Here is a 10415-nt window from a genome sequence, read left to right as displayed (position 1 = left end):
AAATAGCATGAGTCAGCTCAGTAAGAAGTATGCTTATGACAACAGGGAATAAAAGACATTCGTCCTAATTTTGTTCTGATTAAGGTCTTTCAATAGAGATATAAAGGTCTGTTTCATAGTGTATGTTCAGATATGTCTCTGAGATGTTGCCTGGAATGTTCTCTAAATTCTGCTCCATGTTTATAAAGATGGAATATTAGAAGGGAAATTGTTCTTCAGGATCAACTCAACTTTTTTTTGGTGGGGGGGGGGTTTACTGGGGATGGAACTCAGGACCTTGGGATTGCAAGGCAGGCTCGGTGGCACTGAGCTAAATCCCCGGCCCCTCAACTCAACATTTTAGGAATTCTTTCAGCTCTCTGGTGAGTGATTAAGACTTGTAACTAGAATGAGCTCCTTGTAATTCCTCAAGTCAGGCCTGTTCTTTTGACTCTGAGCCTCACATGTACACAGGCTTCATAAACAGCCCAGCTTGCTTCCTTACCATGGACTCTTTATGTGCCAACCTCTCCTCCTCCTCAAGACCTCCTCTGTCTGACTTGCTGAGCCTGCATGAGGGGTCCCTCATCTGTGCTGCCATTGAACTTTTTATATAATTGTGAAATGGAAAATGCCTGTTGACCACCTTTTGATCGCAGGTATGTGGTCAACTTCATCACTTTATCGCTAGTTCTAAGTATAAAACACACCAGTAATCACCAGCTGTGGGCTGATTAAGTATATAAAATGACCTCCCCAAGGGCCCCAGTTTACTTTGGCTTCACTCTATCCCTTAGTCTCTGGGGCTCTCAAAATAAAGTTCACACCTTTAGGAACTGGTACAGAAGGATCTCGCTGAAACAGAAGGTGCATGCATGCTTGCCTGAAACTACTGCCCTCTTGTCTTTGAGGACTGGACATCTCGTGTGCCCTATGCTCCTTGAGCTTCTCACTCATGTTGACTAACCAGGGATGAAGTAACCATCATCATCAGTTCCTAATATGGTTATGATATTCAAAGTAGTGAAGAAACTGTCTTGATCAGGCAAATCTCTCACTCTAGTGTCAGTTGAGGCTAGTTCTGCTGAAATGGAACCATGTGTTTGGTAGGAGGGTTAAAATCCCACTGAAAATAATACCAAGAGACATGGGAATCTGCAAGGTGTCCACAGAGTCATCAGACAGCAATATTGTGACCACTCCTTATTTCTTTCTTCCATCTAAAGTCCTGAGAGCACAACCTGCTTTCTACAGGGTTTTGAAGTAGTACTTAGTCACCTGCTATTTTCTCAGGCAAAACCACTGGCAAGAGAACTTCTGCTGCTGTCACTGAGAGGAAGGCTCTGAATGTAGTGCATCCAGGTGTTCTGTGAAGGCAATGAGAGGGCAGGACAAATTCTGCATCCGCATCGCATCTACCCAACACACAGAACCAGCAATAGACATATAAAACATTCAGTAAGAAAATGTTGAAATCATAGCTATTTATATATCAGGAAAAATCATAAATAGAAAATCAAACAATAAAAGCAGAGTAATACTTAAAATAATCCTTATGGCATTTTTTACAGAAATAGAAAAAAATCCTACAATTTATAAAATCTCTGAGACATCAAAGGGAAGTCTCGAAAACAAGAACAAATTTGGTGGCTTTGCTTTTTTTATTAGCCCTTTTATTGTTGCAATATCAGAATACCTGGTGGTAGGTAGTGTATTTTTAAAAAGAAGTTTACTTAGCATAGAGTTCAGGAGTTCCAAGAGCACTGATACAGTAGCTACCAGCTGTATTACAGGCTTCCTGGCTATATCACAACACGGAAGCACATGCAAGAGAGAGAGGTCACATAGGAAGCAAGAGGGATGGAGGGAAGGTGCCAAGTACCCCGATAACAGCTACTCTGAAAAGACTAATCTAGCCCCATAAGACATTGAGTGTAGGGAACAGGGGAAGGGGACGTTACTAGAACCTCTGCAGTAAGTCCTAGTGTGGGACTGCATAACTCTGTAATCATAAAACTCCCCTAGCCCCAACTGTGATTGAATGTGAGTAAACAGATAAAGATGCTTCTTAGTTCCAGGTCACTAGATAAGATCTGTATCAGCCATAAGGTCTCAAAGTAAATTATTCAACTCTTTGTTCGAAAACTGATGTTTTCATTTCTCTACAAAATGTGCTATATGAATATGGTAGAACATTATTCAGATTTTTTAAAAATAAGAAATACTATGGCACAGCGTATTACAGATACTAGTGTTTGGATAGGTATCCCAGAGAGATTGGATGAGAAAGATTTAGTCTACACAGTGGCCAAATGGAAGGCACTGTGGTCCTTTAGGACTTGGATATTATGAGATTTCCTTAGATCTTTCAGAGTATGCCCTCAAAAAGGATTTGGGGACCCCACCAATCTCCTTTTCTAATTCCTGGTTCCAGATATAAACACTCAATCTTGTGAGTGCACCTGCCTTGATGTCAATCTCACCAAATGCTGAAACAGATAAAGCTATAAATCCTAAATCTGAAACTCTAAAATGTGAGTTACATAAATAAGCATTATCACTTTATAATTGCTTCAAGTAATCTGAGTAATACAATGGAAAAATCTTGAATACTTTACTCCAAGTAAAATCCTCCAGTGACAAAAGATAAACACTGTATGATTCACTTGTATGAGTGTGTTAGTCAAGATTCTCTATTGACACAGAAACAGGACAGGTACATTGATTTCTAATAAGGGATTTTCTAGGGGAAGTGGCTGGCTCCTGTGCTCATGAAGGCTGAGAAGTCCCCTAAGAGGCCTTCAGCAAGCTGCAGATCTTATTATATCAGTAATGTGATGCTGTGCAAGTCAAAAGGCCTGAGCACCTGGATTTATGTTATCCAAGGGTGAGGGAAGAGTACATGCCAAGTCCAGGAAATGGACACCTGCAATCATCTATCTTCTCTATCCAAGCCCTCAGCTGACTTGTTGGTGCCCACCCAACTGAAAGCAGATCTTGCTTGCTCAGCTCATGGACTCAAATGCCAATCCCTCTGAGAACAGCCTCAGAGACACACCCAGTGATAATGTTTTATTAATTCTCTAGGCATTCCTTAAGCCAGTCAATTTCACACCCAAGTTTAAACACCACAAAGATGTGACTAAAAGAGTCAAATTCTTAAAAAACAGAATAGAATAGTGGTTTCCAGGGACTTTAGTGTAGGAGAATGAGAAGTTGTTGCTGAATAGGGACAATTTTTGTTTTATGAAGCAAAAGATAACTATATACTCTGGTTCTATACTGTGTTGAACCAGAATGTGATTATACTTAACACACTGACTTGTTTGTGGAAGGGGGATATGATGGTAAACGTTATGTTTCTTTTGGCACAATTTAACAGGAGAAAGAAAAATGACTGCATCAATGAACTGATCATGAAATTTGAATTTGAATGGAAATATAGAAAAGCAGCAAATATTAATGAGAAATTTATACAGTTTTAAACAGCTGAGTAATTGTAACCCACACCTGTAATCCCAGCACTCAAAAGGAATTACCACAGGAGAATTGCAGCTTCCGGGCCAGCCTGGGTTACATAACAAGTTTCAGGCTAGCCTGGGCAATTTAGGGACATTCTGTCTAATAATAATAACAACAATGACAACAATAATAATAGAGTTATGAATAAATAAAGCAAACGTCTATGTTACAAAAGGAAAGGAATGAACAATAAATAGTAGGAATAACTATATTTATATTTTCCCACTATACTCAATACAACTCCAGTGTTGGTGAAACTTCATAAAAAGATCCTAATTTTCACTATGAGAAATAAGTCAGTTCCTGGAGTCAAAACAATGGACTAGAAAAGAAATCACTGCAGTCTGAAAGAAGTTTTTTTTCATTTTATATAGTTGACAGATGTTTATAATATGGTTCTGAGTTCAGTAGACTAAAAAGAAAACAAGACATAGTTTTAAATAAATTTCAATATAAATAAGAGCAACTGTTGGATCATGCTTTAAAGTATTAAATACATTTCATTTATCTGACATCAAACTAAATTCCTCATGTTAAAGTTTCAAGCATCCACATTTGCAATCTTGGCTCCCTTTTGGTATTCAGTGCTCCTCCTTTCCTCTCTTCTCCAGGCCTTTGTTTTCATTAGGGGGGGTCCAGGTTGGTCTCCCCCTAGAGTAAGTTGTGTGAGGGCAGGGACTGTGTGAATTCTCACATACACTCAGAACCTGCACAGTGCAGTGCAATCAGTGCATCTGAAAACACACACACACACACACACACACACACACACAAAACACACACACACCCCAAGGGTTGTCTTTTTGATGCATAAGTCTTGTCTTCATTTTGCGTGGGACTCAGTGATGCTGACTGAGTGAACAAGTCCATGTTGCTATGTTCTGTGGAGCATTTGCATGGAGCTCTTTATGTAAAAAAGCAGTTTATTATAATGCTTTCCTGTAATCTCAGAACTCTAGGAGGCTGAGGCAGAGCATCAGAAATTCCAGCCTGGACTGGACAATTTAGCAAGACTCTGTTTCAAATAAAAAAGGCCTGGTGATTTAGTGCCCTGAATGGGTTTGAACCCCAGTACAGCAAGAAAGGTGAAAGGAAAGAAAGGAAGAAAAAAGAAAGAAAGAAAGAAAGAAGAAGAAAGAAAAAAGAAAGAAAGAAAGGAAAGAAAGAAAGAAAGAAAAAGAAAAAGAAAGAAAAGAAAGAAAGAAAGAAAGAAAGAAAGAAAGAAAAGAAAGAAAGAAAGAAAGAAAGAAAAAGAAAGAAATTCACACCTGAAATTTATAGTCTATCTATCCTTCGGATACAAATATTTAGAAAAATCATTGATACTGCTAAATACATGTATTAAATTGTGAATTAATTTGACCTGCAACTGCGTTTTAAAATGATATAACAATTCCATGTGCTACAAACTGGATGAACAGAAAAGGGAGGACATGTAGCTTCCTCACAGCCAGCATTCAAAAGGTAAACTTTAGAAAATATTTCAGCAGCCTGACCCACGAACAAAAAGTACATGCCTGCTCCCTCCCTGTGCGTGGTGCTGGGGAAGGAGCTCTTACCTTAATATCTAGTCCATTTCTGAGAAACTAAAAGTGCACCATACTTTCACTTCCAATCTGACTTGTGTCCAGAACAAAAATAATTTCAAGTTGCTCTGAATTGACACCAGAAATCTTTTACTAATGAATAAAAGTGGAGACGTCCTCATTTCCTGAAGAGCTATCCAAACTTTAAAGTTAGAGAGAGTGATAAGTGTGCATTAGTAGAAAGTTCCAGGTCACTGTAGCAAAACATACAGCCATAAAGGAACCTGATGTGAACTTCTTTTAACTCTCGGCTTCGTCATCTCAGGAAACTGAAAACCAGCAAGCAGTCAGGCTATGATGGCCTGACAAACTGTTATAAAAACGTATCAGTCATGTTTAAACTGCATCTACTGATCTGAAAAATGCAGATAATAGCACCTACATCATAGGCACATATAGAAGAAAAATTCATTAATAATACTTGTAAACAATTTAGTGTACCACCTGCCATAGCATAGACACATGGACATTTTACTTTTCATCACCACACTCTCTCTGGCTTCCTTGCCTCATGGTAGTCAGTGATTTCAGAAATAATGAAAATAATTCGTAAGAACCAAAACTTATCTATTAAAGTGTGTCATTTCTGCCCTGTCATTTAAGCTAAGGTTTACAGCATGGGGAGGATGTAGAAAGCCTCATAAACACTTGGAGAAGTGGAAAGGACTGACTGCAAATGATTCCAGAAGCAAAATTCATAGTATCTTTCAAAAAGCTTTAAAAGAAGCATAGTTTTTAACCAAGATAGTCACTTTCACAGTTTTGATTCACTCTATCAACAAATACTTATTAAAGCCTTGTTATGTGCCAGGCACTATTTTTAAAGTATGAGGAATTTAATATTCTAAAAGAGACAAACACCTCTGCATCCATGGAGATAAATTCTAGCAAGCAAAAAACGTGTTAAACAGAGAATGTCCAGTGACCACAACCTCTCTGCAGAAAAGTGAAGAAAGGAAGAGTGAGACCAGGAGCTGATAGGCCAGACTATAGTAATTTTATGAAGGAATCCACAAATGGCATCCATTGAAGGTGTATTTCAGCAGAGACATAAGGTAGTGAGTTGATAAGTCACCTGGGAATCTGGGAAACCACACAAGAGGCAGAAGGATGGGCAAAAGCAAAGATCCTAGGGCAAGACCATACCTGGGATGTTTCAGGGAAGCCAGGAGGAACAGCTTCAGGTGCAAGAGGACCAATTCCATCACCTTTGTGCCCCTTTTGTGAGGACACAAGATCCTAAGCAAAACATCATCTGCCTGATGAGCTCCTTTGACCTGTCTGTCAGAGCCAGGGGTGAAAGGATATGTCAGTGCATCAAATGCAGCTGATACTACTGCCGCACCACCACTCTGATCACTCTGCCCTACGTTCAACTCAGCCATTGCCATGTCTTAAAGATAGTGCCAGCTACAGTTTTATAAAGAACACATTGCCCAGGGGTTTGTGGTACATGCACATTTGGTGCAAGTTGTCCCAACATAGTCCACACTCATCTTTTCCCTCCTCTAACATCCATTCTAGGCTTCCTTCTCTTGTCATAGCCAAAAGCAGGCATCTCATTTCATCCTCTTAAAAAAGTAAATGACCCATATGAGCTGCATAGCTAAATCGCTCCTACAACAAGACTACCTTCCCCCACCCCCCAAAAACTGCAGAATGTTAGAGAAACTTAACTATTCAACATGTTCAGATGCAAAAAGGTCAACTATTCTCTCATGAGAAAGGGAATGAGCACCCCACAGCACAATCACTCGCCTGGTAATGTTCACAAGAGTGTATAGATACCCTTCTGCTCCACTCTTCATACTCTGCCTTGTTACTTGACAGGGTTATACTGCTGCCCGCCCACAATGCTGTTTGATAGCATGTTGGATCATCCACAACTTATTTTACTTTGTTGAACAAAGAGAGACAAATAGTGCTCGCTTCGGCAGCACATATACTAAAAGAGAGACAAATGATCTTCAAGTGGAAAACATTTTTTCAGAGTTTTCTACAATAATTTCAACTCTAAATAACTGTCATTTGATAAGTAATTGTCTAATCTCCTAGAAATTCTAAATAACAAAGTACTATTTGAAGTCTAGTTTACTTAACAATTCAGTTTGTACATGCTACTAATTCTGATTTACTTGTTTTAATTGACTTCCAATTTTTTTCAGGACTAGGGTTTGAACCCAGAATCTTCTCAATGAACTAGATTCTCTGCCCTTTTATTACTTTTTATTTTAAACAAGTTATCGGTAAGTCACTAAGTTGCCCAGGACGGGCTGTAACTTGTGATTCTCCTGCCTTAGCCTCCCAGCATGCAGAGATTACAAGCATCCACCACCAAGTCCAGATTGAATAAAAAATGTTATAATTTTTTCATAAGTAAAATAATCACCTCCCACAGATACCACCTCTTAAAGGTTGCAGTTCATTTGAATGTCACTACATTGAGTTCAAGACACATAGAAAATTAACTTTTAGGGGACATATCAAGTCATATCTAAACTATAGCACCCTTCCCCTGACTCCTTGTTTCCATTGTAAAATAGAGACTATACAGTTTCTTCTAAATGATTGAAGTCAGGACTGATATTATACAAAACACAGGAAATTTTACAAAATAATTAACCTAATACAATTTACAAAATAATAAGAAAAAGCAATTATTTTTACAATTATTCTGTCAGCAAATAGAGAGGCAGCATAGCAAGGATATACAGAAATTAGAACATTTGTGTATATTAGGTGGGAAATTAAAATGGTGCAACTTGTATACAAAATACTAGGGTGATTCCTTAAGAATTTAAACACAATTAGCATGGGAGCCAGCAACTCAATCCTGAATGTACACTCTGAACACTTGAAAGCACAGATTTGAACAGATGCTTTTACAATGCTATACATATCAGCATTAATTATAACAGCCAAAGAATGGGTCAAGAAGCAAGATCCAACAATATGCTGCATACAAGAAACACACTTAATTCAAAAAGAAATTCATAGACTAAAAGTTAAAGGGTGGAAAACAATACACTATGTGACAAGAACCTGTAAAAAGCAGAGTAGCTATTTTCTTTGTAGATCAAATGGATTTCAAACCAACACTAATTAAGAGAGACAAAGAAGGACACTACATCCTTATAAAGGGAACAATCCAAGAGGAAGAGATGACAATCATAAATATCTATACACCAAATACTAGTGCATCCAACTATATAAAACAAATTTTAATGGGCATGAAAAATCAAATAAGCACTACTACAATAGTAGTGCAGGACCTCAATACCCTACTGTCACAAATAGATGGATCAACTAGACAAAAAATAAGCAGCAAAATACTAGAACTCAATCAATCACTTGAACAAATGGACTTAACAGATGTCTACAGTGTTATGTCGCAAAAAACCAGAATACATATTTTTTTCAGCTGCACATAGGTCATTCTCCAAAGTAGACCACATACTTGCTCATAGAACATGTTTAAGTAAGTGCAAAGGAATTGAAGTTATCTCCTGTATGTTATAAGACCATAGTGGGATGAAATTGGAGACGGATAGCAAAAGAAACCAAAAGGATTGCGTAAACACATGGAAATTGGACAGCACAGTTCTGAATAACCAATGGGGCACAGAGGAAATTAAAGAAATCAGACATTTCTACAATTAAATGACAATGACAATACAACATATCATAATGTATGGGACACAATGAAAGCAGTCTTACAAGGGAAATTCATAGCAGTAAATACGCATATTAGGAAAGCAGAATGAGCCCAGTTAAACAACCTGATGCTGAACCTCAAGCTTCTAGAAAAAGAAGAGCAGGACAAACCCAATGCACATATAAGGGAGGAAATTATAAAGATCAGAGCAGAAATCAATGCAATGGAGACATAGAAAATGACACAAAAAAATCAGTGAAGCCAAGAGTTGGTTCTTCGAAAGAATCAACAAAATTGACAAACCCTTAGACAACCTTGTCCAAAAAAAAGTAAAGAAAAAGCCAAAGTCCATGCAATTAGGAATGAAAAGGGTGAAATTACAACAGACCCAGAAGATATCCAGAGAATCATCAATACCTTCTTTAAGTACCCATATGCCAATAAGATGGCAAACACAAAAGAAATGGACAGATTTCTAGATATGTATGAATTACCAAAGTTGAACGAAGAAGACCTAAAAATTCTAAACAACCCAGTATTAATCAACAAAATTGAAAACACAATTAAAAACTTACCAACAAAGAAAAGCCCGCGGCCTGATGGCTTCACCACTGAATTCTACAAGACATTTAGAGAAGAACTACTGCCCCTACTGTTTAAACTCTTCAGTGAAATTGAAAGGGAAGCGATCCTGGAAGCAAGATCACCTTGATCCCAAAAGCAGAGAAAGACCCAACTGAAAAAAAGAACTATAGGCCAATCTCTTTAATGAACATAGATGCAAAAATCCTTACTAAGGTACTTACAAACAGAATGCAGAAGATCATCCATCCTGACCAAGTGGGATTCATCCCAGGGATGCAGGAATGGTTCAACATATGCAAATCAATAAATTTAATACATTATATTAATATAGCCAAGGACAAAAACCATATAGTCATCTCAATAGATGCAGAGAAAGTGTTCAACAAAACCCAACACTCATTCGTGTTAAAAAAAAAAAACCCTACAGAAAATTGGAATAGATGCTCTCTATCTCAACCTGATAAAAGCCATCTATGAAAAACCGACAGCCAACAGCCAACATCACACTATATGGTCAAAAACTGAAATCCTTCACACTGAAATCAGGAATGAGACAAGTATGTCCATTATCACCACTCCTGTTCAAAATAGTTTTTTAAACATTAGCAACAGGAATTAGACAAGAGAAAAAAATAAAAGGAGTAAAGATAGGAAATGAAGACATGAAATTGTCATTATTTGCAGATGACATGATACTTTACATAGAAGGCCCCAAGAACTCCACCAAAAGTCTTCTAGACTTAACAACTAAATTCAGTAAAGTAGCTGGATACAAGGCCAACACACAAAAATCAATCGCCTTCTTATACACAAACAACAGACTCACTGAGAGAGGAACTGGAGAAACAACTCCTTTCACAATAGCATCCCCAAAAATGAAATACCTAGGACTCAACCTCATGAAAGAAATCAAAGACCTCGTCTCTGAAAATCATAACACCCAAAAGGTAAAATTAAGCCAAGTTTTCATCTACAGATGAATGGCTAAACAAATTGCTGTACCTACACATTTATTGAGCCCTTGAAAATTAAAAAAAATTTACAATATTGATGAGTCTTAAATACATTTGCTAAGTGAAAGAAGTGAG

Source organism: Heterocephalus glaber, unplaced genomic scaffold (assembly GCF_053883595.1).
Source record: "Heterocephalus glaber isolate CG9 unplaced genomic scaffold, H.glaber_assembly_v1.0 deba00001442, whole genome shotgun sequence".
NCBI lineage: Eukaryota > Metazoa > Chordata > Mammalia > Rodentia > Bathyergidae > Heterocephalus > Heterocephalus glaber.
This window is presented reverse-complemented; position numbering follows the sequence as displayed.